The following is a 27,816-nucleotide window of genomic DNA, read 5'->3' as shown; positions in this document are numbered from 1 at the left end:
TGGAGTTGTTATGCTTCTCATCATCCAGCTCACTGATTCTATCCTCAGTTGCTGGCAGGCACCCTGTTGGAGAGGCTTTCCATTCATCAACTGAGTTTTTCAGACCGGCTATTACAGTTTGGAGGTTTGTTTTTTTTTTATTTTATCTTCATATCCTTTTCATTCTTATTTATGTTCTATTCAACTCGACCTATGCTTTCTTTGAGTTCTATGAATATTCTCCATATTTCTTCTCTTAACTCCATATCTGAGAGTCTAACTAGGTGGTTGGCAGTTTTCAGGTAATTAGAGTTGGCATCTTTATTCTCTATGCCTGTTGTTGGCCTGCATTTTTTCCCCATTGTCATGCTTGTAGTGTGGATTTTTCTACATGTTGTGGTGTTATTTATTGGCTAGAAGGTGCACATGACAAAATCTCAGGTCACAGAACAACAGAGAGAAGGCCCAAGATGTCTGCTGTGTTTCAGGTCAAACAGCAGAAACCAACTTTACTGTCTGTGGGTGGGACGGCCCACCTCTGAAAAAAAGAGCCCTCAGGAAACAATGGCAGAGAGGATCAAAATCCCAGACTGCAGGACAGCAGAGAGAAGGCCCAAGATATCTGACTTTTAATAATTTAATAGCAAACAGCAATTATTAAAGTACAACTTAAAGAAATCATCTACATTTTCTGTATTTTTAAAAATAATTTTTGTCTTTCTAAGTGAGTATAATTATAGGGGCTCATAAAGGCATTGTTTTTATTTGCATGTAGATTACCGCATTAATGATCACTGAAAATTATTGCAGAAAATTAATGCAGAAAAGTCCTCTGAATTCCTATGCTCATTATAACACTAGTCATAATAGTCAGAATCTGGAAACAATCCAAGTGTCCTAGAACAGATGAGTGGATAAAAAAAATACTGTGATACACAATAGAATACTATGCAGCTGTTAGGAAAAATAAAGTCATGAAATTTACTTACAAATGGAGAGTTTCATGCTAAGTGAAATGAGTTAGAGGGAGTGAGACAGGCATAACATTATAACATTCATCCATGGAATTAAAAAAAACATAGGGATACTAGGTAGAAGACTGCCAGTCTACATATGTTTCACCTTCAGACAGGTCTGGATTGTTTCTTGTGTGACCTTGATGCAGACTCATTCACCCAGGGCTTGCAGATACGGCACGTGGGGTGATTTTAAAACTGGGGCCCAAACCTTGAACTGACTTGAACCCTGAACCGAAAAAAAAAACTGCAACAATGGTGAGTGCTTTGGCCTTATGGTGGCTTGTCACAGCTTTCTTAAGCTGGACTGAGAATGGCATTTGTTCTGAACATGGTGGAGGCTCCTTCAGGTGGGACATACAATAGAAATGAATGGGGGAGAGCTGAAAATTTGTAGCTCCCCCCAACCCCGAGGCCTGGCACTCTACCACGGCCTCCCAAAAACTGCAAATAGAGGTCACTGATTGGGAAAAAAAAAAAGCCAGAAAGAAATCTCCTTGGAAAAGAACTGTATTCAATAAAAAATGGCAATTCTGGCAGGCAGTGAGCTGGATACTAGGTAGAAAACAGCCAGACTACATGTGTTTCACCCTCAAAAAAAAAAATAGTGTGAGAATAATACCAAAAGACAATAAAAATGATAGATGGGAAGTTTAGTTAAGACAGAGAAGGGACCACTATGACAGTAAGAGTTTAAAATGATCTTTCTGAACAAGAACTGAGAATTAAAAGGATGTAAAGTGTTATGAATGATACCCTTCAGTAACAATATTGCAAACCAGAGTGCCTAAAGGAAAAGGAAAGGAGAGAGAAAGAAGAAAAATGTATGATTGGGAATGGGAGTAACTGGAGGATAACTATGAAAATTTTGGGGGAAAATAATGGGTGTTAGAATATTATATGAAGAAAATTCAACTATTAACAACTTTTTAGTTCTATATTTCATGATGATTTAATTTAAAACTTTTTTTAAAAAATAAAACATCAAACCCAAAGTCAATGACAACAGAACTGTAGCCAACCTTCAACAAGCTATACACAAAGGGGACCAGTAACCCTACCAGTCTGGGGGCAAAGGAGAGGGATGCTGGGAACTGGGGTGGAGGGAGGAAAACACTAGTGGTGGGATACTCCTGATTCAATGCCACTATGTACCACAAATATTACTGTGAAATACTTGTAATACACAATAAAAATTATTTACAAAAATAAAATAAAATAAAATTATCATCTTAAAAAATAATAATAGTTACTGAGATCTCTCAGTATTGCTGGAGAAGTTCTTACAATACAATGTTTTTGTCTCCAGGAGCTCATCTGAATTAAACACCATGTGAGTTAAATGCAATAAATACTAGAAATTTAATGGCATGTTTGCAAACTTAATGTATTGTAGCCATGTTACATAAACTACAATAAAACTAAATATCAATTAAATAATAATCGTTTGCAACTGAGGACACAGGGCTCTAAGGCCTTCTTTATTAAAAAGGTAACAAGGCTTTTTCACATAATTTCCTTTTTTTTTCTCTGCTTTATTATCTTAAGACCTCTCAATAAAATGCCCACCTAAAGATATTATAACCTCCAGAAGAGCCTATGTGACTCCATCTTCAGTATAGACAAGCAGCCTTCTGATTCCTCTAGTACATGTTTTACTTTATTTTGTTTAGAAACCAGAACCATCTGTATTCAGGGCTTATTCCTGGCTCCTTGTTCAGGAGTTGGAGGACCTTACAAGGTGCTGGAGTTTGAACTTGGTCAATCACATGCAAAGCAAGTGTCTTACCCCACTATCCTCCAGCACACTGTTTAAGAATCAACTCTGCCAAGAATATAACCTACACTTCAGAATTTCATAAAAATTCTATACATAGAAATAAATAGCATTAAACTAAATTTCATCTTTAATTATTTTCCCTTTTTTCATACACAATTATTTCCTTTTGTGAGTAAGCAAGTGAATTAATTTATCAGACAAGTAAATTTGAAGCAAAGGAAAATTTCTTAATTATTGGAAATTTAGAACATTTAGAAAATGCAGTGCTACAAGCAATTTTATAACATGAAAAGTAGAGGATTAAAACTTTCCTAAGTGTTAACTTTTCCATGAATAAACACCACAATAACATAGATACATATAAAAAAAATGGGTATATACAAATAGTGATACCAATTCTAAAGCTATGCATGCTAGAGAAAGTCTAGTACTTATCAGGAAATAACTGAAACACAAGGCAGTGTGGTGCTATATCAGATTTGCACCAACTCATAATTTTTCCAACTCATTATACCAGTTCACTCATTAAGTCTCAAACTTTCAAAACTTATGTAAGCATTCAATTAATCTTTGATAGCTTGGAATTGGTCATATTTACATGGATAACAACTAATGCTATGAATCAGGACTTTTTAAATTAAATTAGTGATCTTTGGTGACTCAGCCGTGAAACATTTATTAGTGCATCACTGAATGGAGAATGAGAACAGAGACAAAGATCAAATGTATAGGGTAATAACTATAAGAGAATCCTTATTATAGCCCAAGCCTACATTCATTTGCTAATTACATTTACAAAATGTTGTATTGCTAAAAAAAATAACTGACATGTTACATTAAAAACCAATACTATAACATAATAAAAATAAGTCATATAAAAACAAAATATAGCACGTTGTATGATTCAAGCTTCTATGTCAATTTATTTTAATTATCTTCCAAAAGTCCTATTCTCTAACCCCATCTGAACCACATGTCTTTAGTCCTAAATACCAAATATAGACAAAGTCTAAGTCCTGCAGGTGCTGTTTATTGAGTGTTTTGGCTGCAGGTTCATCATCTGTAAATATTTCAAGAGATTCTGAAAGCACAATATGCTTCAAAACAACCACCTGAACAAAACAGAACCTTACAGGCCTAAAAGCAATTAAGGGATAAATATAAAGGAGCATAGCCTTATTCCTTTTCTTTCACTGGAAAAATCTAAATTGGGGAATGAGGTCACTGTGGATTAAAAATATATTTGTGTTCTTCTCTACTATTGATTTAGATAGTTTATGATAGAACAGTGGAATCTAACGTGAAATAGATTGATGAAAAGAGTATTCATTTTATTGAATTGTGATTTAATTAATTAAAATTGTATTTTACATTTTCTAAGCCATCTCCACTATTAATTTAATAATAATATTTAAATAGCCATATTTGAACACTAATAGTTTAGTGTACTGATAATATAGAATTTTTAAAGTACTTTAAAAATTAAATAAGAAATATGAGATACTTTTTTAGAAAAATAAAAATCAAACAGCCCCTGAGTACAGAACCAAGAATAACTTCCAGCCCTGCCAAGTTGACCCAAATATAAACAAAAATAAGTAAATAAATAAAAGTATATGAATATTAAAAGAATAAACTTTTTATCCAAGGTGAACTCATTTAAGGTTCAGAGTCAATAAATAATAGTAAGCTTGACAATAAAATCTCCACAATATTAAAAATTTCTTTGATAAATAATTTCTTTCCAATGATAATGCAATGGCAAATTTATTTTAAATTCAATGTAAACTGTCCAGAGATCAACAACAACAACAACAACAGCAACAAAAAGCTCTAGCCTAGCTTTTGGTATACGATCTGTTCAGCAAACAAGAACTCCAATTCCAGAAGTCTGACTGAGACAACTGCAACTGAACGGGTCTTCCGGAAACATAACGAAAGACTTTATCCCAGGCTCCATTCTAGGAGCAATATAACGACCAAGAACACTAACTACAGAAGATGGATTAAAACGAAAGTGAAGAAGCATAACTGCTAGAACCATAAAGAAAGACTTCATAAACTCCATTCCCTGAGCTGCACAGCCACCAAGATCTCTAGAAACAGAGGTCTGATTTTACCATCCAAGACCAGCAGAAGTCTTCCACACACCACGAAAGCAGCAAGTGGAGAGTAAATGATCATGCAAGGAGTATAGAGTTAATTCCATGACAGTATACTTCAGGGGTGGAGAAACCCTGTATCTCCTAGGTCAAGGTAATTCCTCTGCAATATCCCCAATAGTTACTGTGCCTATGCAGGAGGATAAAGAAAAGGAGAAGAAGAAAAAAAAAGCACAAAACAATCATTTTTCCACATGTTTATTTATCGATTGATTGATTTTTTTTTTTGACATCTTTATTTTGGTGTGGAGACTACGGTTGATGTCTCCAATATTATTTTATTTTATTTTGTCTTGTCTTTTTCTTTTTGCACATGAGCATGATTTGATTTCAGAATCGAGACTATTGTGTGGTGCCTGTCTTTATTGCTATAGTGTTCACCGGTTATTTAATTCGATATTTTTTTCTGTATTGTTGTGGTATCTCAATTACCTTTTTCACGTCCCCTCTCAAACTGAGGTTGGAAGCCTCTGGGGGACTCTGCCCATTTTCAGCGTATTTGACTTTTGACTTCTTTTTTTTTCCCTCTTATTTTGTACCCCAATCTGTTGCTTTTCTTTCCTTCAAACAAAACCACATACCTCGATTCTTCTAGCTCTGCCTCTTAAGTAGAGGGGGAAACAAAGGAGGGTTCCAGGACCAAAGAGATATGTGATCACTAATAGTAAGCCAGACACAGAGGGGTCCACCTACTCTAGCAGCCCGGGGGATGATGGTGGGGTATATGGGTTGTAGAAAGGGAACTGGAATGGGGGAAGGACATAGTTGGTGATGGGTATTCCCCTGATTCAATGTTAATATGTACCTAAAATACTACTGTGAAAGATATGTTAGCCATTATGGAAAAAAATTGTGTTTTTAATCAGAATCTCTCTTTGACTTACATGTATTATTATTATGTCAATTATATTATATGTTATGTTACTATATAAAAAAAAAACAAACTAAAAAATTCAATGCAAACTGAATTAGAGCCATTAATTTTGTTCCAAGAGAACTTTGTTTTCCTGTTGGCAATAGTAAGGATTACTTTAAGCCCTATATTGCAATGTGCTAACATTAGGTGGATGTTTCATTTGATAATAAATTAAAGCATCATTTTTTTGAGATGTGGAGGAAGTGGTTAAGTGAACTTTTTTTAAATATTAACAACACCACCTTACATGGCTGTACCTGATTTAAGGGGTCACTTTCATTCCTTTTCAAAATATATTGCTACAGCACAACCACTACCAAATTATCAATAACCCCCTGTAAATAGTTAAATTTTTCAATCATAATATTCTAAAGAAAAAAATACTGTGTATCCTGGAAGATTTCTCAGTAGTAAAAGTCCTATCATTAAGGTAAAAAGCCTTAAATATTATTCCTGGCAGGTGCCCCATATGATGAGCATAATTTAATTACCATTGGTAAGTCCTAGTACTACAATAAAAGTTCTCTTATGCATCACAACCAAGTATGTTCAAGCATACAATGAAATTGTTCAGGTCCGAGCAAGCACCACAACCATATGAGCATTGCAATTAAGGGTGTGTGATCCCTGATTACTACAACAGCAAAGGTAGCAAAGGAAGGAAAAAGAACTAAGAAAAAATAATAATAAAAGGAAAAAATAGTTTAAATATGCACATAGAAATCCAATGCCTTCTCTACAAATATTAATTTATCAAAAAAGTTATATGTACCCTATTAAGAAAATCTTACTATGAAAAATCTACAATTATAGAAATAATAATTAAGAAGAAGCATATACTTTCCATTTATGGAAAATTAATATTGCATGGCATCCAGAAAATTATAAATTAAATGAGTCAATGTTTATATGCAATTATTAATACTATGTTTCAGAAAAATATTAGATATGAGAAATGGTTCTAATAAGAAATAGTTAAAGTTAAAGGTATAAAAATAAAGGTGACATGACCACAAATTTAACTGGTAATTTAAAATTAGAATATTAAACACACATGCCCAAATTGAAGACTTAAATAATAGGACAAAAACATCAAGTTGCATATGTTCTTTATGTATTATTCATATATGCATTTGTATTATATGACTTCAGGCTATTTATAATTAGAAAGTAATATATATTAAACTAAAAATTAAATTGTCTCAAATTGCTAAAACTTAAAACTATCTATAAGTCTATTAAAATACCATAGCTATCAGAAAAAAGCAGAAACTGTATATTGTTCAATTGTTAACTTGTACTGTGAAAAAAATATATATATAGTTGCTTATTTGAGTTACAGAAACCTAAATTTTTTCTTCATGATACATAAGAGATCTAAGACCTCCAAAAACCCTTCAATATACATCTTTTTTGTTTTTTGGATTATGGATGAACTCCCAAAATATGGTAAGATTCCACTTATGATTATGTTATGTTAAAAGGCAAAAGGGAAATTAATCAACAGGGCTAATCTAGTCATAAGAGCTCTTTCAAAGTGCAGTTTTTCCAGATGAGAACAGAAAGAAACATTAGAGTTCAAATATGCAAAGAACAGGATATGTACTACAGCTTTGAATAGCAGTAGATGAACGGAAAAAAGAATGCAGGTACCTGTGGGTCCGAAGAGCTGCTCATCTATGAAACTAACAAGGACCTCTACCCTACAAGAACTAGATCCTGTCAACAACCTGCAAGAAATAAGAAGCAATTTTTTCCAGAGCTTCCAGAAAAGAGAACAGAATTCTGACAACTTGAACAGAACAGCCTGTCAGTTTTGACCACAGAACTGTGAGATAATGAATGAATGAGGTATTAAGTAGCTAAATTTATAGCAAATTTTTATGCAGTATATCTCCTTTATAATGGTTTTCCAGGTACTGTTATATGAAGGAGCATTTCCCTCTAATACGCTTTATTCCACAAGAATTCAAATTTCTGGCACAGTTTTGCATTTAAAAAAATTAAAGTCATTTATATATATATAGGTAACGCTCACTGGTTACTCCTGGCTATGTGCTCAAAATTGCTCCTGGCTTGGGGAACCATATGGGAAGCTGGGGGTCAAACCACATGCAATGTAGAAGCCCTATGGCTGTACCACTGCTCCAAGCCCTACATTCATTAATATTTTTCATTATTTCAATCCTATATATGTGTTTTCTAAAGTCGACATTTGTTTTTCATTTAGTTTACATTTCATATTAAAACAAAAACATTTTCTTGTGAGAATATTCCTAATCCAGTGATAGTGAAACAATCTCATGATCTGAAATGTATTCTATAGCCAGTTGGAGAGAGGGCACTAGTCAATATCATTAAACAAGTCACAATTACACACTGGACACCTTTTTACTTAATAATTTCTTATTTAAGCACCCTGGTTACAGAATACTCATAATTAGCTTTCAATCATATAATGCACAACCTCACTAGTGCAATTTTTCTGCCAACAATGTCCCTCATTTTCTTCCCCCTCCACCCCTTGCCTGTCTCTGGGACAGCCATTCTGATTCTCACTATCATTGTCATGGTAGTTGTAAGAGTAGTTAGTAATTGTTACCACTCTTTGTGACAAATTCATTGCCACATATCATGCGCTGGTCCTCCTGGCCCTCACTCTATTGTTTCTGGATATTATTTCCATAATAACTTTCATTTTTCTTATATCATCCTGAAGGTGTCCTTATGCCCCCTGGAAAACTGCTGTCCAATAAAATCAACTTAAAACAATGCTTCTACATCTTAACTTTTAAATTTGTTCCTCAAAATGCAGTTTGAATTCCCTTTCAATTCTCTCAGCTAGTCCCTTGTGTAAAGCAAACTGGACTAGTGATATCTGAGTTTCCCTTCTGAATACAATATTAATGGATCAAGCCTTTTCTGTAATTGACAATGATACTAAGATATAAACATATTTTATAAATTTAAGCTAGAATGGCATGATGATATCAAATGACTTCTACTTTAATTTGATTAAAGTTTTCTTTAAAGCACTCTGAGAACACTAAAGCAATGATAGGCAGTCTTTCACTAAAATCATGCTTCCGCATTTTTTTCTAGCATTTTCTCCAAGCTAATAAACCAGAACATAGAACCAATAACCTATCGTATAAGACGTGTCTTCTTAAGGCCTAAGAGGTAGCACAGTAGATAAGGCATGTACTCAATCTGGGTTCAATCCTGGGTACCATATATGGTCCCCCAAGCCCTAATGGGGTAATCCCTGAACATAGAGCTAGCAATAAGCCCTAAAGAAAAACAAAAAACTGTTCATCTTTATTTGAGGCACATTTCTTTCACATTTTCTACTGCCATAAAAGGTAAATGAGCATTTTCAGTTGGTCCCAAACCTAATACAATACAGTAACAATCTTGTCAGAGGGTTTGTTATTGACTTTTTATAAAACAGAGGAGCAAGATGCCTATTAGCTTTTTAGCTGATATTTCATTCAGCAGTAAAATGTAAGACAGGCAAAAAGAAAAAGAGAGAGAGAGAGAGAGAGAGAGAGAGAGAGAGAGAGAGAGAGAGCGGTATGAGAAGCAATAAAAGATACTGAGAAGAGGTACAATCAGATCTCAGTGTCAAATGTGATGACTTTTAGTTTTATATTCTCAGACTTAAAAAAAATTATCACATAAATATTGGTAGTTTGGAGAAATTATCAGGATGCTAAATTAATTTCTTATTATTGAACTTTAATTTAGCACATGAAGAAGTAAAACACAATTAAAATTAATATTTATTATTAATCATAACTCCTCAGCAAAGATTTCTTTTATACTATTACCCACCAACTCCATCCATACTCTGACTTTGATTCATAAATTCAATCTTTATATATGTTTACTTTTAAAGAATTTATCTAATTAAACCCAATTATATTTGTTACTAGAGGTCGAAAATTAAAAGTAAGAATTTGAAAACACTGTCCTATAAGACTCACTTTAAAACATTTTCTCAAGGAATCATCTTTTTTAAGTATTCAAAACAAATAAATTACCAAGTTCTCTATATATTATTTCAGCCCCCCTTTTTTATTTTTTAAATTAATCACCATGAGAAACAAAATTACAAAGTTGTTCATGATTGAGTTTCAGTCATAAAATGTCCATACTCATCTAGTCACCAGAGCACATTTTCTGCCACCTATGTCCCCACTCTCCCCCCCTCCTGCCTCTATGGCAGATATTTTTTCTCTCTTTCTCTCTTTCTCCCTCTCTTCTCTCTTTCTCTCTCTTCTCTATCTTCTCTTCTACCTTCTATTTTCCTTTTAGGCACTTTCACTTAACACTTTTTAAGTTAATATATTTCTTTTTTGGTCTCAGGTAGTTTCATCTCCTTGAGGATTTGGGGGATTCATTTTGTAAATAAATTTTTAGTTAAATCACCATGAGATATACATAGTTACAAAGTTGTTCATTACTGCATTTCAATTATAAAATGTCCAACACCTTCATGTGCACATTTCCTGCCACCAATTCCCCATTTTACCCTTCCCCTGCGCCCACCCCCGCCTGCCTCTATGGAAGACATTTTTCTACTCTCTGTATTTCTTCCTTCATTTCCTTTAGACACTGTGGTTTGTAATACTATTATTGAAAGGGTATCATGCATATCACATTGATCACATTGATCTCCTTTCAGCACACAGTTCTTGTCCAGAGTGATCAATTCCAATTATCATTATCACAGTAGTCTTTTCTCTGCATTAACTGCACTACCCCCACTATTTGTGGCAATATTCCTACAAAGGACTGGTCCTCCTGGCCCTCATCCCTAATGTCTTTGGATATTATTACCACACTATCTTTTTTATATCCCACAAATGGTTGTAATCATTTTGTATCTACCCCTCTCCCTCTGACTCATTTTGGTCAGCATCTTACTTTCCATATTTAGCCATGTACAAGCAAATTTCATGACTTTATTTTTTCTAAATAAATAAATAAATGCTGTGTAGCATTTCATTGTGTAGATTTACCACAGTTTCTTTATCCACTAATCAATTCTTAGAAACCTGAGTTGCTTCTAGATTCTGGCTATTGTGAATAGTGCTGCAATAAACATTTCTATATGCAAATAGTGAGTAAGAAGAAATATATTTTTAAATTTCTTTCACAATTTTGCCTCAGAAAATCAGGTACCTTGGAATCAACTTAACTAAAGAGGTGAGAGACCTATGCAAAGAATGGTACAAAATGTTGCTTCAGGAAATAAAAGAGGACACTAAGAAATGGAAATATATACCCTGATTGGGATAATCATGGATCGGGCTGATTAACATAATTAAAATGCCAATGGTGGTGGGAAGGTTGCATTAGTGAATGGGGTGTACTTTTTATATGACTGAAACCCAACTACAAATATGTTTGTAACCATGGTGTTTAACTAAATATATTAGTAAACAAACAAAAACTGGGGCCAGAGTGGTGGCACAGCAGTAGGACATTTGCCTTGCATGTGGCTGACCTAGGACAGACCACGGTTCGATTCCCCGACATCTCATATGGTTCCTCCAGCCAGGAGTGATTTCTGAGCACAGAGCCAGGAGTAACCCCTGAGTGTCACCGGATGTGGCCTGAAAAAAAAAAGCTAACTAAGAAGTATTAGTAGCCATTATTTTCTTTTGAGGCTTGGTAGAGGAGTGGACCATTTTTTAGTCAGAAAGATAGAGTTGGAGGGTGGGCTGCTGTTTTTTTCAGTGGTGGGTTAGGTGCAGTGGGCTTGGCACAAACCGATTTCACAAGTTTACTCTCATTCTTATAAACTATGTATCTCATCCTCTCTTTACCCAAGTTGAACCTCTTCCTTCTCTGAAAATGTCATATGCTATCAAATCACAGAGATTCTTTTTAGTTTCCAGTCTTATTTTTGCCATTATTGGTCTTGGACTAAACCTAGAAATTCAAGAGCGGTAACTCAAAATTGGTTCCACCTACTAAAATCCTGTGAAAGGCCTCCTTGTAAAATAAGCTAGTGATACAGTCATTTGTGAGAGATACTAGGGAGAAATATAATTGTTTTAATTAATAAAATCCTGTGGCATTTATTGGGTACTATGTTTGCCTTGCATGCAGCCCCTGGACTTTTGATCCCTAGTATCCCATATAGTCTACCAAGAAACCCCAGGATTAATTCTTGAGCAATACTGAGTGTGGTCCCCCACAAAAAAAATACTACAACATTTAGGGGCCGGAGAGATATCATGGAGGTAAAGCATTTGCCTTGCATGCAGAAGTTCGGTGGTTCAAATCCCTGCATCCCATATGGTCTCCTGAGCCTGCCAGGAGCGGTTTCTGAGCATAGAGCCAGGAGTAACCCCTGAGCACTGCCAGGTGTGACCTCCCCCCACCCCAAAAAAAAACCTACAACATTTAGGCAGGAATTGTAGTACAACATAAAATACTTTTCTTGCATACAGCTGGCCTTGTTTGATCCCTTGTAGCACATATTTCCCCTAAGCATCATCAGGACTGATTCTGAGCTGAGTAAGCCTAGAACATTACTGTGTATACTTAAAAAATATAAAATTTAGCTAATATTTAACATATTAACAATTTATATTAACATATATTAAATACAAATATATTAAAATAAAATTTTTTCTTTAATGTAGCAGGAAACAAAACTAACTTCCTGAGAGTGAGTCACCAATTTGTAGACTTGTCCTCTCTCCAAAGTCAATAGAGCTGAATTCAAGACAAAGTTTTATCATTCATTAGACAATGGAGGAAATATTATTACCCTCTATACAAGGAGAAATTAGTGGATTGAAACCTAAATATATTACATAGGAGAGAAAAAAGATTGAAAAGCCCCAAGATACACAGGAAGAATAGAAGGCCACTGAGGACACCTACAGGGAATAAAATAGAGTATAAAAAAGGAAAAAGTTAGGTAAAAGAGTCTTCATGGAGGACAATCTTAAAGATTTAGGCAGAGAGTATCATTTTGTAGATTGCTAAGGAGTAAGGTAGATAGAGATGAATTTCTCCCAGATCAGAAAGGCTTCAGAAAATTGCACAGACAATTCATCAGAAAATTACCTCTATTTTAACTATGGTTTCAGGATTTTATCTCTCATCCATGTTTATTATGAGTAGCATAAAAGGCAATATTCTATGCAAAGAAGATTATATACACCTTTGTTACATAACAAAGGTGCCTGAGACCACTAAAGAGCAGATGCATAAGCCACAGACTATCTACCAGATCACCAACAAACCTGACTCCCTCCCCTCTCAGTCTTCTAATTAACATTCACAACTTTTTACTTCACTCATATTTTACTTTTACATTTTCCCAAATTTATTAAAATCTAAAGCAGATATACCTCTAGCAACATTTCATTGAACAGTTCAATAAATCACTTTCTTAAACAGCCTGAAACTCCAGCTGGTTTTTTGAAAAATAAATAAATAAATAAGATAGACAAACTACTGGCAATACTTACAAGGAAAAAAATGAAAGGGAAGAGATTACAAAAGAAACACATAAATCCAAGACATCATGAGAGCTTATTATGAACAACTAGACTTTGTTGAGCTATAGAAGCTGGAAGAAATGGATTGATTTCTGAAAAAAACTTGAGGAGGAAGTAGTAAGCCTACACAGGTCAATCACAAGTAAGAAAATTGAAACAGTAATTAACAAACTACCCAAGAGTAAAAGTCCATGACCAGATAGGTTTACAAGTAAATTTTATCAAGCATTCAGAGAAGGGTCACTACCATTGATCCCTAGAGTCTTCCAAAACATGAAAAAAAAATGGGAATCCTCACTAATACATTCTATGAAGCTAATAGCATGCTCATTCCCAAAGCTGATAAATATACCACCAAGAAAAAAATAAATAAAGACCAATCTCACTAATGAATATAGATGCAAAAATCCTTAACAAAATCTTATCAAACTGAATCCAACAACACAACAAAAAGATGATACATCATGACCAAGTAGGTTTCATCTGAGAGATGCAAGGGTGTTCAATATATGCAAATCAATCAACATCGCACACCACATCAGTAGAAATAAGCATAAAAACCATATGATCATATCAATCAAATCAGAGAAAGCATTTGATAAAATATAACACCCATTCCTGATGAAAACCTTCAGCAACACAGGTGTGTAGAAAGAACTTTCCTCAAGATAGTAAGACTATTCGTAAGAATCTTGCAGCCAGCATTTAATGGTGAAAAACTGAAAGCATTTATACTAAGGTCTTGCACAAGACAAGAATGTCCATTGTTTCTACTCTTATTCAACAATTCTGATTTAATAATTTTAGTATTAAAAGCCCTAGCAATAGCAATCAGACAAGAGAAAAAAATAAAAATATTTAACTCAGAAAAGAGGAAATAAACTATCTCTACTTGCAGATGACATGATGATAATACATTAAAGACCATAATAGGTCCACAGAAACAATAAACAATACAATAAAGTGGTGGGCTATAAAGTTGACACACAAAAGACAGTTGTATTCCTTTAGACAAATAATGACTCAGAGGAGAAGAGATCTCACAGTCTAACCCTTTTAAAATAGGGTTCAAAACTATCAAGTACCTAAGAATCAACCTAACAAGAAAGATGAGAAACCTATATCAATCAATTTCAAAATACTTCAGAATAAATTGAAGAAGAGCTAAAAAATAGAAGAACATTTCATGCTCGTGGATTGGTAGAATAAATATCATCAAAATGATTGTCTTAGCTAAACTACTATATATATTCAATGCAATCTTTATTCAAATTCAGGAAACATTCTTCAAGGACTTAGAGCAATCAATTATAAAGTTTGTGTGGAACCATAAAAGACCTAGAATAGCCAAATCCATATTGAAAAATAAGAAACTGGAAGATATCTCATTACCTAATAGGAAGTCTACTACCAAATCATAGTGATCAATATAGCATGGCACTGGAACAAAAACAGATTTTCAGATCAATGGGTCAGAATAGAATATCCAGTGACATATCCCCAATATATATCGTCAAGTAATCTTTGACAAAAGAGCTAAGAATTTGAAATAGAAAAAAGACAATCTCTTCAACAAATTGAGTTGAAAAAATTGGATAACCAACAGTAAGAAATTAAAGATTGATCCATATCTCACACCTTACACAAAAGTTTATTCAAAGTGTATTAACAACTTGAGATTATATCTGAACATAAAAAGTTCATTGAAGATAACATAGGCAGAATATTTCAAGACTTAGACCTCAGAGAAGTTTTTAATGAGAAGATGCCAATGGCAAGAGCTATAACATCAAACCTAAATAAATGGGACTACATCAAACTAAAACGTTTCTGTGTGACCAAAAAACTTGAACTAAAATTAGAAGGCAGTTAACTAAATGGGAGAAAAATTTTTACTCAGCACATCAGATAATTCTTTGATATCAAGGATATGCAAAATACTCACAATGGTTAACTCTATAAAACCTAAAAACTTGATCAAAAAATAGAGAGGACATGAACAGGCACTTCTCTGAGGAAGACCAAAAGAAGGCCAACAGAAACATGAAAAAAATTTTCATCATCACTTATCATTAGGGAAAATCCAAATCAAGACAACAATGAGGGGCCAGAGAGATAGCATGGAGGTAGGGCATTTGCCTTGCATGTAGGACGACGGTGGTTCAAATTCCAGCATCAAATATGGTCCTCTGAGTTACCAGGAGCAATTTCTGAGCATAGAGCCAGGAGTAATCCCTGAGCGCTGCTGGGTGTGACCCACCCCCCCCTCCAAAAAAGAAAGAAAGACAACAATGAGATATCATCTTGCACCAGTGAGGATGGCACATATCAAAAATAATGGGAACAATCTCTACTAACGAGGATGTGGTGAAAAAAGATCTCTCCTTCATCGTTGATGGAAATGCTGCCTGATCCAACCCCTATGTGAAAAAGTATGGAGGGTTCTCTCTAAACTCAAAATTGAACTGCCATTTGACCCAGAAATCCCCCTTTGGGGTATCTATACCTAGGACAGAAAGGTATTCATCCAAAAGAATGTGTACATATCGCTATTCATTGCAGCACTCGGTACAATAGCTAAGACTTGGAATCAACCTAGATACTCAACAACAGATGAATGGATCATGAAGATGTGGTACATATGTGGAATACAACATAGCTGTAAGGAATAATGCAATCATGCAACATGGAAGAAATTAGAATATATGTTAAATGAAATAAGCCAGAAGAAGGATAAATACAAAATATCACTTATATGATATATTCAAAATAACTGCAGTGGTCTAAATGGTAGTTGTCTTGAACACCCTTGACCCCAGAGTTTTTAAAGGAGAAGAAATGAAACTGAGTGAAAGAGTAGAAAAACAAAATCTTATATTTTCTTGCAAATTTCAAAGAAACCTATATATGGGGCTGGAGCAATGGCACAGCGGTAAGATATTTGCCTGTACACAGCTGACCCAGGATGAACCATGGTTCAATCCCCTGGCATCCAATATAGATTTCAAAGCCACGAGAGATTTATGAGTGCATAGCCAGGAGTTACTCCTGAGTGTCACTGAGTGTGGCCCAAAAAACAAACAAAAAAAATTAGAGACCTATATAATGGATACAGTTGTTTAGATTTGGTGGTTCAATCAACTGCTCTATAAATGTTTATAATAATGTTCTAATCCTTTTATCCACAGAAACAGGTGCAGAATGAGTTTGGAAGCCATGGACTCCCATTACAGTGCTCACTATAAGAATGTTATAGTGTCTTAATTTTAATGTATATAATAACTCTTTAACCTTTTTGTTGATAGTGGTTCTTTGGCTCTAGTTTCATATTGCAGTGCTATATTAGACACAAAATACAGTACTCATTAAGTTAATGTCTTGACAAATATTCTAATCTATTCATTTGCCATGTAATTATGCCTGCAATTCGGACATATAATAGGACATAGGACATATCTGTATGCTCACAGATAACATTAGAATAGGAAACTGCTTGCCATAAACTCTTGCTACAGTGCTCATTCATTGAGTATATTATTGCAATTTATTTTCAATTCAAGCTAGTTTATTATTATATCATAATGCCAATTATTTCAACTTGCTGTTAGGATAGGAATCTGGATGCTCAAGACTCACTAGATGGTACTTCATGGTGTAGACTGCTTTTACAGTGCTCATTATCACATTGCTTATTATACAAGACTTAAAAATTATGATTGCTTTAAGAATGCTCTATACACATCTAACCCATGAAGCTTTTCTTCAGTAAAGTTTACCCTCACCAATGACGATTTACCTAGAAAATGGAAAAACCTTTCCATCTAACTTGCAGCTTTATATTTTTTAAGCGCTCTGAGCCACCCCACCTGAGTCAGTTTGTCAACTGCAAACTGGATCAATATTCATTGTATGTCTATGTGTGTGTGCAAATGTGTGTGGTGGACACTTCTATGTCTGTCTAATGTCCATCTGTAATGTACATAATGTCTGTTTATGTTGTATATAGTCCTTCCCCATGTTATATATAACCTTTCCTTTCTCCGCCCCTCTCTCCCACTTACCACTTTACAAATCCTTTACTATTCTTTTATTCTCTCACCCTTAATCTGTCATTTCTCCCTATTTAGTTCTTCAGTTCTTAACTCCTCAGGAACCAGAATGTTCCCCCTACACAACCAGCTGCCAACAAGCCTCCAAAACAAAAAGAGAGCATCCAAGCATGACTTGCCTTGGCCTGGAAAGAAGCTGCTACCACTACTTCTGCTGATTTGCTCTTGGTGGTCCTTTTCTCCCACCTCCCTTCTCAGAGGATTGTTGCTCACTACTAAATTAAGCTTTTGAGAGACCCTCTGCTCAAAGACATTTCCTGATTCCTGCTGGGAGTTATTTTCAGACTCCACAAGACCACATCACAGGCTGAAGCTTTGCTCTGGATTTTATTCAACCCAGTTCACTGGACTATTTTAAAAGACTTAAAGGGGATATGTATATTTTGTTTATATATTTCTTTAGATGTATATCTTACTAGGTATAATTATTATTGTGTATTTTCTTATGTATATGTAGTTTTCTCATCCCATTTATAGATTTATTTAGTAGGAAATTCTAGTATCTAAGTTCCTCTTGGGTTCTGAATTTGTGTTAGAATCAGGTTATAGGGATTGTTTAGCTCATTACTTTTACCCCATATACACCAGTAGTATCGTGTGGCATTTTTTTTTACATAAGCACATTAAAATGGGCTTATGTTATTTATAGAAAGAAGTTATCTAAATGGATAGGAATCCATAAATTTTATATTGCAGTTGGCCTTTCAACCTGAACATTTATCACAGGGACTTGACTTAGGCTTAAGTCAATATCAGCCATTCACGCCTGAACCCTTAATCCCATCCTTGGAACTGGCAGTTTCCTGCACCAGCACCAGGAATTGGACTTTTACTGGGGAAGGACCCAATGCTTCCCTGGCACTGACTTGCTCCAGGGTAGGCTCATACAACACCTCGATGACTTGGAAACACCAACAACTTGCTTTCAGGACAGGTTTCCTTTAACAGTGAGATGAAACCACTTTGTGACATACTGAATTTGACTAGGGTCGTTCAAAAAGCAAGATCTCTAACTACAGAAACCTGACTGCAACAACCGTGATTGAGGAGAAATTTTACTGGTACCATGAAGAAAAACTTGGGAAGTAGGGAATTTAGCATGACTAGATTATTTAATTGGTCTTTTGGCAGAGGCTTCCTGAGTAGGATCACCCTGTTTCTTTAGGCCAATGGTTTTTCCTTTCTATTTTCCCCAACTTGTGATGCATCCATGCAAAAAAATCACCACCTTCAGTTTTTTTGTTTTGTTTTGGTTTTCCTCTTTTTTTAATTTTTTAAATAGAGGCTCAGAAATCAAACTGAGTTTGAGTTTTAACTCTTATTAATGTTTGATCTTATTAAGGTTTCTCTGTAAATTTCAATATCTCCATTTATTTATAAAATAGATTAGAATATATTCCATAGGCATATTATTAGAATTTAAGGAAATAGGCTACAAAAAATGTTAAACACTTTTGGTACATATCATACACAGGAGTGGTACACAGCAAATGTTTAACAGATGTATAATAAAATGTGAATTATAATTATTGCAAAGAGTAAAATTATCTTTCTTCTAATTATACCCATTTATTCAGGTCAGTTGGCTCTCTATATGGCAACAAAGCTCTTCAGAATTGTCCCTTTTCCGAGGAGGGGGGCTTTTGGGCCACACCTGATAACAGACAGGGGTTACTCCTGGCTTTGCACTCAGAAATCACTCCTGGCTTGCGGGACCATATGGGACATTGGTGATCAAACCAAGGTCTGTCCTGGATCAGTCACGTGCAAGGCAAACGCCCTACCACTGTGCTATCACTCCGGCCCCTAATTGTCCCATTTTAATAACAATCGCAATAAGGCTTGACAACCTATCTCCAAATATTATTATTTAGTAAGGGACAAATAAGGATCTCAATTCAACCAGCTTCTATTAGATGTGAGATATGTGTAATATAAAGATACATATATGTAAATATATAATATAGTCAATTAAGCCTAATATATAATATCTAAAGTCAAATCTGTTTATAATATAATCTCCAAAGATTTAAAAATTTAAATGTAAACATTCAAAAACACATTCATCAAATTATAACTTTGCTTAGAGTATAACTCACTAGGACCCTGAGATGATCCATGTGACTGCCCACACAAAAGTTTTTATGAAGTTGCAACTTCTCAAAGTACGCACCAAATATATATAGCAACTGTCCCCTTCATGGAGTGTTGTTTTTGTCTGATGTCACGATAGCAGCATATCACCACAGACGGACCCACAAACAAATGTAAGAACATGGACTTCTTCAGCTATTAAGGGATTATATAATCCACCTCCATGGAAGTCTCTCTATGGTAATTTTAATTCATGTGAAAAATAAGTTTGAAATCAGTTAAATTTGCTGACATCAGAAAACAGACCATTTATAGAAGCAATTCCTCTAAGCATAGAATACTGTGGAGAGCTTCCTTTTCATGTAACTTGTGACTACCTTTTTAAATTTGGGTTTAATCTTAATTATGCACTGGTTAGCTAAGAAATATGCATCAAATGTAACTTTATATTCCTACATCAGAACTTCTAAAGTATCAGCAAAAAATATATACCAAAAGTTTGAACTGTATCAAGAGTTCTCAAATTGATATGAATTAGAAAATCCAAGTGAATTTAACTCTACCTATATCAATTAAAACACAATCTCTGCAATATTCTTTAAACTTCCCCCCAAAAATTTTATTTTAATAGAGAATAAATGGTCTCTAATGCCCCTTTAAATCTATGTTCCTGGAGCCAGAGTGACAGCACAATGGGTAGGGCAATTTGCCTTGCACACAGCTAACTTGGGTTCAATACCCGGCATCTTTATGGTTTTCCTAGTACTGCCAGGAATGACCCTTGAGTGCAGAGCCAGCAGTATCTTCAAACACAATTGGTGTGGCCCCAAACAACAACAAATCCGTGATCTTTCATTTTATAAATACAACCTTTCCTACCCCATTAAAAATTGAAAAATTCTATTCTTAATTCTATCTATATGCTATTTGTTAGGTTTTTACTAAATAAATTTTACTTTTGGCAGAGTTTCTTCTAAACACAGTGCATGCCATCAGAGAAACCTTAGATGGATTAAATGATAGAAATAGCTCTATATTTTTTTTCAAATCAGAAATACAAGTAATATTCCTTTTTCTCTACTTTGCCAAATCTCATTTTCCTATTCGCTTAATCATAAATTCCCCTTTTTCCTATTCACTCTACAAACTCAAAGCAAAAACTAGCTACAAATCAATTGTTTCTTCCCTCAACTCTACTCCCTAAAGACAAAAATGTTTAAGTCCAGGAGCAGAGGGAGGGGCTGGGCAGATAGCTGGCTTCCGGTGCCTTGATCCTGAAGGCCAGCTCTTCCCAGGTATGGGGTTAGGGGACACCCCGTTCTGGAGGCTTACTCCCTTGCTTGGGAGGTGCTGGGAGGCTTGGCAGGTCATCAGCCATTTTCCTATTTCTCCCCTACTCCGGGCCTTCCCTGTTTGTCGGCCCAGGTGGACTCTATAGTGGCCCTCAGACTTTCCCCCTTTCTCTCCCTACACTAAGCGGGGATTCACATGGAGTGGATGGAGGGCCGATGCAGCACTGGTGTATGTCAGGACATTGTGTTGTGACATTCACTGGTATTTTTTTTCCTCATTGGTCTCCATTTCAAAAACCGTGCGGGGGGGCACTATATTTTAAATAAAAATGGGTGGATGGACCCTTAAGCTGGGAAGAGACCAGTTCAGGTGGGGGTACCATACTTGAATATTGTAGATATAGTCCCTCAACCACTATAACCATTATTGAATATCTCCTTAAATGGTGACAATTGTGTCCACTGTCTTAAGTTAGATTGTTTATTATCCCCACTTTTTATCTTCTTTTCTCATTGTGAACTGCTCAATAAGGAATTTTGGTGAAAGAGTCCCTCAGTTTAATGCTTATGTTTGAACCAGGTCACGGAGATTGTTGGACTTGTTCTTGCGACCCCCTTATACATTGATAACGCCAGGTGGCATTATTTCTTGTTTGCATGGGCACATTAAAATGGAAAATACTATACATACAAATAAGTTCTTATCTAAAAGAGATAGGAACACACAAATCCTGTGTTGCAATGGGACCTTACACCCTGTATATTGACATGATGACCTGGCACAGGCTTCAGAGGTTTGGGCATTCTCCATTCACCCCTGAACCAGAGAAGCCATCTATGAAACATCCAAAGTTGTCTATGAAATCACCTGGAAGCAATACTGTACCAGAGAAGACCCTACTGCTGCTCTGACATCAATTTACTCAAAAGAGTCTTTCCTTAACACTGAGAAGATTTAAACAACAACAACAACGACTTGCGTACTGGACAGGGCTTTCTGCATTGCCCTTTAATTCTGAATTGAAATTAGACACCTATCCTCACTATCCTGACTTCAATGTAGGATATACAGATTCCAGGATCTTCAATACAGAAACATGATACCAACAACAAAGACTGTGTGAAAAAATAAAACTGTATTGGCACTACAGACAATGACCTGGATTGGACAAACTAGTTTGCCTGGAGCCTAGAATTGGACTTATGTCAGGAAACTTCAAGGGTAAGGTCTCCTTGTATTTAGGCCAATGTTCTTCCTTTCCATGTCCCCCATACTTTGGTGGACCTATGCAAACGATAATTGCCAATCTAACACTGTTTTTACAGTGCTCCTTTAATTCTAAACCTTTAAGAAACCACTTGTGGGGCCGGGCGGTGGCGCTAAAGGTAAGGTGCCTGCCTTACCTGCGCTAGCCTAGGACGGACCGCGGTTCGATCCCCCGGCGTCCCATATGGTCCCCCCAAGCCAGGAGCAACTTCTGAGCGCATAGCCAGGAGTAACCCCTGAGCGTCACCGGGTGTGGCCCAAAAACCAAAAAAAAAAAAAAAAAGAAAGAAACCACTTGTAAAACTGTCTGGAACTGCACTTTTGTTTTTGTTTAGTTTTAATTTCCATTCTTGAATATGTCTGTTGGTGTTTTTTTCTATTTTTTCTATTAAGTCTTGAATGGCTGTGAAATTCTAAAACTATGTTTATTTCCTCTGAATGATTCAATTTAGTTATATAAAATTGTGCATACTAATCTACAAAAAAGATTGCTCAAGGAAAAACAGCAAACAGCCTGTCTCCTACTTCCCTACTTGTTTTCCATTCCTGTTTTTCAGATGGGTCTTCTGCAGTCCAGAAGGGAAGGTAGTACTGTATTTCTGTTCTGTGGTGATGAGGCTAAAGTCTAGGAAGTGGTTTCCTCATAAAAGTTAGTCCAGACGTTCTGGATAGGGGGAGAGGGAGGAAGAAGAGGAAGAAGAGGAGAGGAGAGAGTAGGGGAGTGGAGGAGAGGAGAGAAAAGAAAAAATGTATGTCCCAGAGACAGGCAGGGGAGAAGGCATAGAGGAGGATGGGGGGAAAATTGGAGACATCAGTGGTGGGAAATGTGCACTGATAAAGTGTATTGTATATTGTATGACTTTAACTGTGGAAAAAACAACAAATATATTATGAACAATCTTATAGCCATGGTGTTTAAATAAAGTAATTAATAAAAATAATTAAAAAATAAGGGGCCGGAGAGATAGCATGGAGGTAAGGCGTTTACCTTTCATGCAGAAGATCATCAGGTTCGAATCCCGGCATCCCATATGGTCCCCCGTGCCTGCCAGGAGCAATTTCTGAGCACGGAGCCAGGAAAAATCTCTGAGCACTGCCGGGTGTGACCCAAAAACCACAAAAAATAAAAATTATAAAAATAAATAAAAAATGTTTAAGTCCAAACAATAACAATAAAAGATTAAAACAAGGAATCATAAATTTAAATATTATGTTCCCATTATTTTCATTTTCTCACAAATATATGTATATATAGACATATATAGATGCATATAAAGATATATGCATGTATGTATGTATGTACACACACATATAGGAACAAAATATAACACACTGGTTGGGCACTTGCATAAGGCTGACCCGATTTCAATCATCAGAACCACATACAGCCCCAAGTCCCTCCAGAAGTGATCCCAAAGCAGAGTCAGGTGTAAGCCTAACTTTGAATGCAGCCCTAACACCTCCATCCTCCCCTCAAAAGAAAAAAATATACAGATATTATCCTAATATATTTGTCTATAAATGTTTTCAAAATCAAGACAATGCAATGAAAATATGCATATTTAAGTTGTCTGATTGTAGTGGCAAATTTGAAATATATTAAAAAATTAGTTGATGGGACCGGAGCGATAGCACAGTGGTAGGGCATTTGCCTTGATTGCAGCCAATTCAGGACGGACCTTGGTTTGATCCCCAGAGTCCCATATGGTCCCCTAAGCCAGGAGTTATTTCTGAGCGCATAGACAGGAATAACCCCTGACTGTCACCAGGTGACAAAAAAAAAAAAGTTGATGGCTAGAGACAGTATAGCACAAAGAAAGATGATGTTGAATCTGAATGGTGCATAATACTTTCAGTGTCTTGGTAGGTTTGAAATATTTTAAATAAAATATTAATTGTGAGGGTACAAAGAGAACAGGCGTTAAGGCACATGCCTTGCATGTAGCCAAACTTGGTTTCATCCCTGGCTCTGCAGATGGTTTCCTAAGCAACAACAGGAGTGACCCTTGAGCACAAAGTCATGCTTAATTCCTGAGCACAGCCAAGTGTGGCCAAAAACAAATATAAAAACAAGGGAAGAGAGTCAGATAATATACTTGAGAACAATTAGAATGGATATCACAGGCATAATAATATTTGAAATATGACAAGCAACACAAGAGTACATACTTTATTATTCTAACAACATAAAATTCAGAAAGGAGCTGTGTCGTTATGTTCTTCATACTGCCTTCATGATACTACTGCCCTGACTGGGGAGCTGGACAGAAATGGAGCTGGACATGGTGCTCATGGTTCATCAATGCAAGTTGATAAATAATATCACAAAGCCACAGAGGTGAGTGGCAAAAAAGGAGCATCCTGGGCCCGAAGAGATAGCACTGCGGCGTTTGCCTTGCAAGCAGCCGATCCAAGACCAAAGGTGGTTGGTTCGAATCCCGGTGTCCCATATGGTCCCCCGTACCTGCCAGGAGCTATTTCTGAGCAGAGAGCCAGGAGTAAACCCTGAGCAACCATAAATCAGAAAAAAAGGAGCATCCTTTTCTGTCCATGTTTTTATCTAAATATTACAGTAATTATTGTAAAATACTAAACAAGCAAATACTTATTGACATAGTTACCAATCAAGATGATGCAAAGCAAAGATGGAAACTAAACCAAGTGTAGCACAAAAGTATAAAATTGACTTAGGAAATAGATGCTGAAAAATCTAAGTGCAGTTAATTATATTGTATTTTTAAAAATCAAACATGCTGAAATAAAAACATTATATATTTCTCCTTACTATTTTCAGAATGCTGTGTTGTATCAAACATTTTCATCTAGATTTTGTTTATTAATTTAGTTCCCTTTTCTTTCCTTCTGTTGGCTATGGTGCCTGCACACTGAACCCAGTACTCATAGAAATTCATCTTTTATTTATAGGGCATGAACATATGATTGCTGGGGGTAGGAGGGTTGGATTCTAGCCTTTTAGGTAAGGTACTTCTGTCTTGGATAATAAACAGCAATTTCCAGGCACAAACAGCAGTTGCCAGGATCAAACTAGGCACAGGTTGGCAAAAGCAAAAATCAAATTCTCAGTTTCAAGACTGCAAGAATGTCACCTTAGCCACAAAGTCATATGCTCAAATCATAAGCCTTTTGGAAAACAGATCTACTTTTTTTTACTTAAAGCAAAATTATAATCAATATGAAGGAGGAAAAAATTTTAACTTCTCCATTCCTTAGGGAAAGAGAGAAGTTAATTAAAAATTCTTAATTCTTTGCCTGAATGCCAAAATATTCAAAAATATTTTTATTTGAAGGAGAAAGTTCTCTGGAGAGAAACTTGGTATTTGCATCAAAGGCACAAGATGAATATTGTCAATCTCTACCAAATTCTGCTCTTTTCAGAAAGCTTATTATTTTCAGCATGCAAAGTACAATCTCATATTGTATGCTATTAAAAGTTCCCCCAAACACTCATAATGATCTGTGTGATTGTTTGACTGCTCAAATCTAGAGAGCTGAGCTGTCAGGAATTAGAGTAGCCAATTTAGGAAATAGAACCTGAACAACAACAACAACAACAAAGCAAAGTCTTGAGTCTGTGGTTACAACAAAATAAACAAGAGGCTAAACCAAAAAAGTTATCAACCTCCCCTGTTCCATTTTCCCCTATTGGAGAGCACCAGTGTGGGTCAGGTGAATCCAAATAGAAGAGTCAGGCTATTATCAAAGGTAGCCCAAACAAAAGATTCCTGAAGTTCTATGGATCCAGGGTAGTGATGAAGAGAAACAGGAAAAACTTAGAGTGGGAATGGGCAAAGCACTGAGTTAAGAAAAATGGCTTTACATTCCTGACCCCTTCTTAGCCAGAAAGTGAAAATTTCTTTTGAAGGCCAAGATAAAGAAGATTCTAAAATTGAGGTAACATATTGGGGTCACCGTATGTTTAAAAATGACTAAGCGAAAAGAACATAAGTTTCTGATGGTGACCCCCCCCCACAAGCAACAATATCTCAATATGGTAATCAAAGCCAACCCAGGGATCTAACATGTAAGCCTTTTGGCTTACCAGTATCAGGTCTCCAAAATCACAAATACTTGCCCCGGAGCTGGATACTTCAGTGAAAATTTTTGAAAATGTGCTATTTTTCCCATCTACTACACTTAGGATTGTGAAACTTACTGGCACAAACTATCAAAAAATAGATAAATAAGGGACATGGGGGGGGGGGGGCATTGGTAGTGGTACCAGTGATTGCACTGGTGAAGGGAGATGTTTTTTTTTGTTTTTTTTAATATAATTTTTATTTTCATCATAGTGACTTACATATTGTTGACAATAATATTTTCGGTACATAATTACATAAAATCAGGGGGATTCCCATCACCCATTTGTCCTCCCTACACCTCCGTTCCCGTCCTACCTCCCATATCCTTCTCCCTCACTCCCGGGGCTGCTAGAATATGTGGTCCCCTCTGTACCTAACTTACTACTTAGTAATCTTACACCTGTTTGGTCTTGGTATTTTCCCCTCTGACTGGGAGGCAGTACTAGATAGTTCAAGTTATGTGGTTTTATTTGAAGAAGAGAAAAGTAATAAACTGGGGGGGGGGGAATCAAATACGCCAAAAACGGGTGGAATCCTTCTAGAGGCTCTCATCATCGGTTTGAGAGACGAAAGGGAAAAAGAAGGTGAAACACCCCACAGTAAAAAAAGAAGTGTCAAATAAAATATCCAGTGAGCACTCCAACAATAAAGATAAGCACCACAAAAAAAGCCACAGTCTTGAGATAAAAAAAACATGGCAGAGCACATAAAGAAAGAAAAGAAAAGAAGAAAAAAATATGAATGGAGACAACAACTTCAATAACCACACCAAAACAAAGAAATTGACAAAAAGTAGATAGGTAAATAAAAAATAAATAAATAAATAAATAAGCAAAAAATGTTTTGTGCTTTTTGCCTTTTTTTTCCCATCCTGCACAGGCATAGTAAATATTGAGGTCATTCGAAAAGGAATTCTCTTGGCCTAAGAGATACGGGTTTTCTCCACCCTTCGAGTATATTGTCATGGGATTAACTATACACTCCGTTCAGGTTCATTTACTCTTCCCTTGGTGCTTTCCTGGTGTTTGGAAGACTTCTGCTCCATCCTGGGTGATAAAATCAGACCTCTGTATCTAGAGATCTCAGTATCTGCACAGGTCCAGGAGCGGAACTTACAATGAAGTCTTTCTTTGTGGTACTAGAAGTTCTGTTCCCTCAGTGTCATTTTAATCCGTCTTCTGTGGTTGGTGGTCTTGGTCTTTGCGCTGATCATAGGATGGAACCAAGGATAGCATCTTTCGTTGTGTTTCCAGAATACATATTCCGTTGCAATTGTCTCAGCCAGACCTTTGGACCTGGATATCATGGTTGTTGTGCAGGTCGTAGCTCAAACTCTAGACTAAGGCTTTTTTATTGGTCCCAGGATACATACAGTTCGGTCATGGTTCTAGCAGCCAGTCATCTATAAATCGCGATCTTGGCTTTTGGACAGACCAAAGGGTGACAAGTCTTCTGATTTTGTCTTATTGTTAGCTGGCGAGGTAGGATAATCTGCTCTTTGGTCACATTGTTCCCAGTTTTCTCGTTGTCAAGATATATTAGAGCTGGCACTTGTTGGTGTCCCAGCAGTATTAA

The 27,816-nt window shown here is 35.9% G+C and overlaps 1 pseudogene; it reads left to right on the top strand.

Moving 5' to 3' along the window:
* LOC126004491 (ubiquitin carboxyl-terminal hydrolase 15-like) overlaps nucleotides 1-18,577 on the top strand; it is an 82,391-nt pseudogene extending 63,814 nt beyond the window's left edge.
* Nucleotides 18,578-27,816: the final 9,239 nt, after the last annotated feature.

Source organism: Suncus etruscus, chromosome 3, assembly GCF_024139225.1.
Source record: "Suncus etruscus isolate mSunEtr1 chromosome 3, mSunEtr1.pri.cur, whole genome shotgun sequence".
NCBI lineage: Eukaryota > Metazoa > Chordata > Mammalia > Eulipotyphla > Soricidae > Suncus > Suncus etruscus.
The sequence above is the reverse complement of the archived record's forward strand: the minus strand, read 5'-3'. Positions and strand labels throughout refer to the sequence as shown.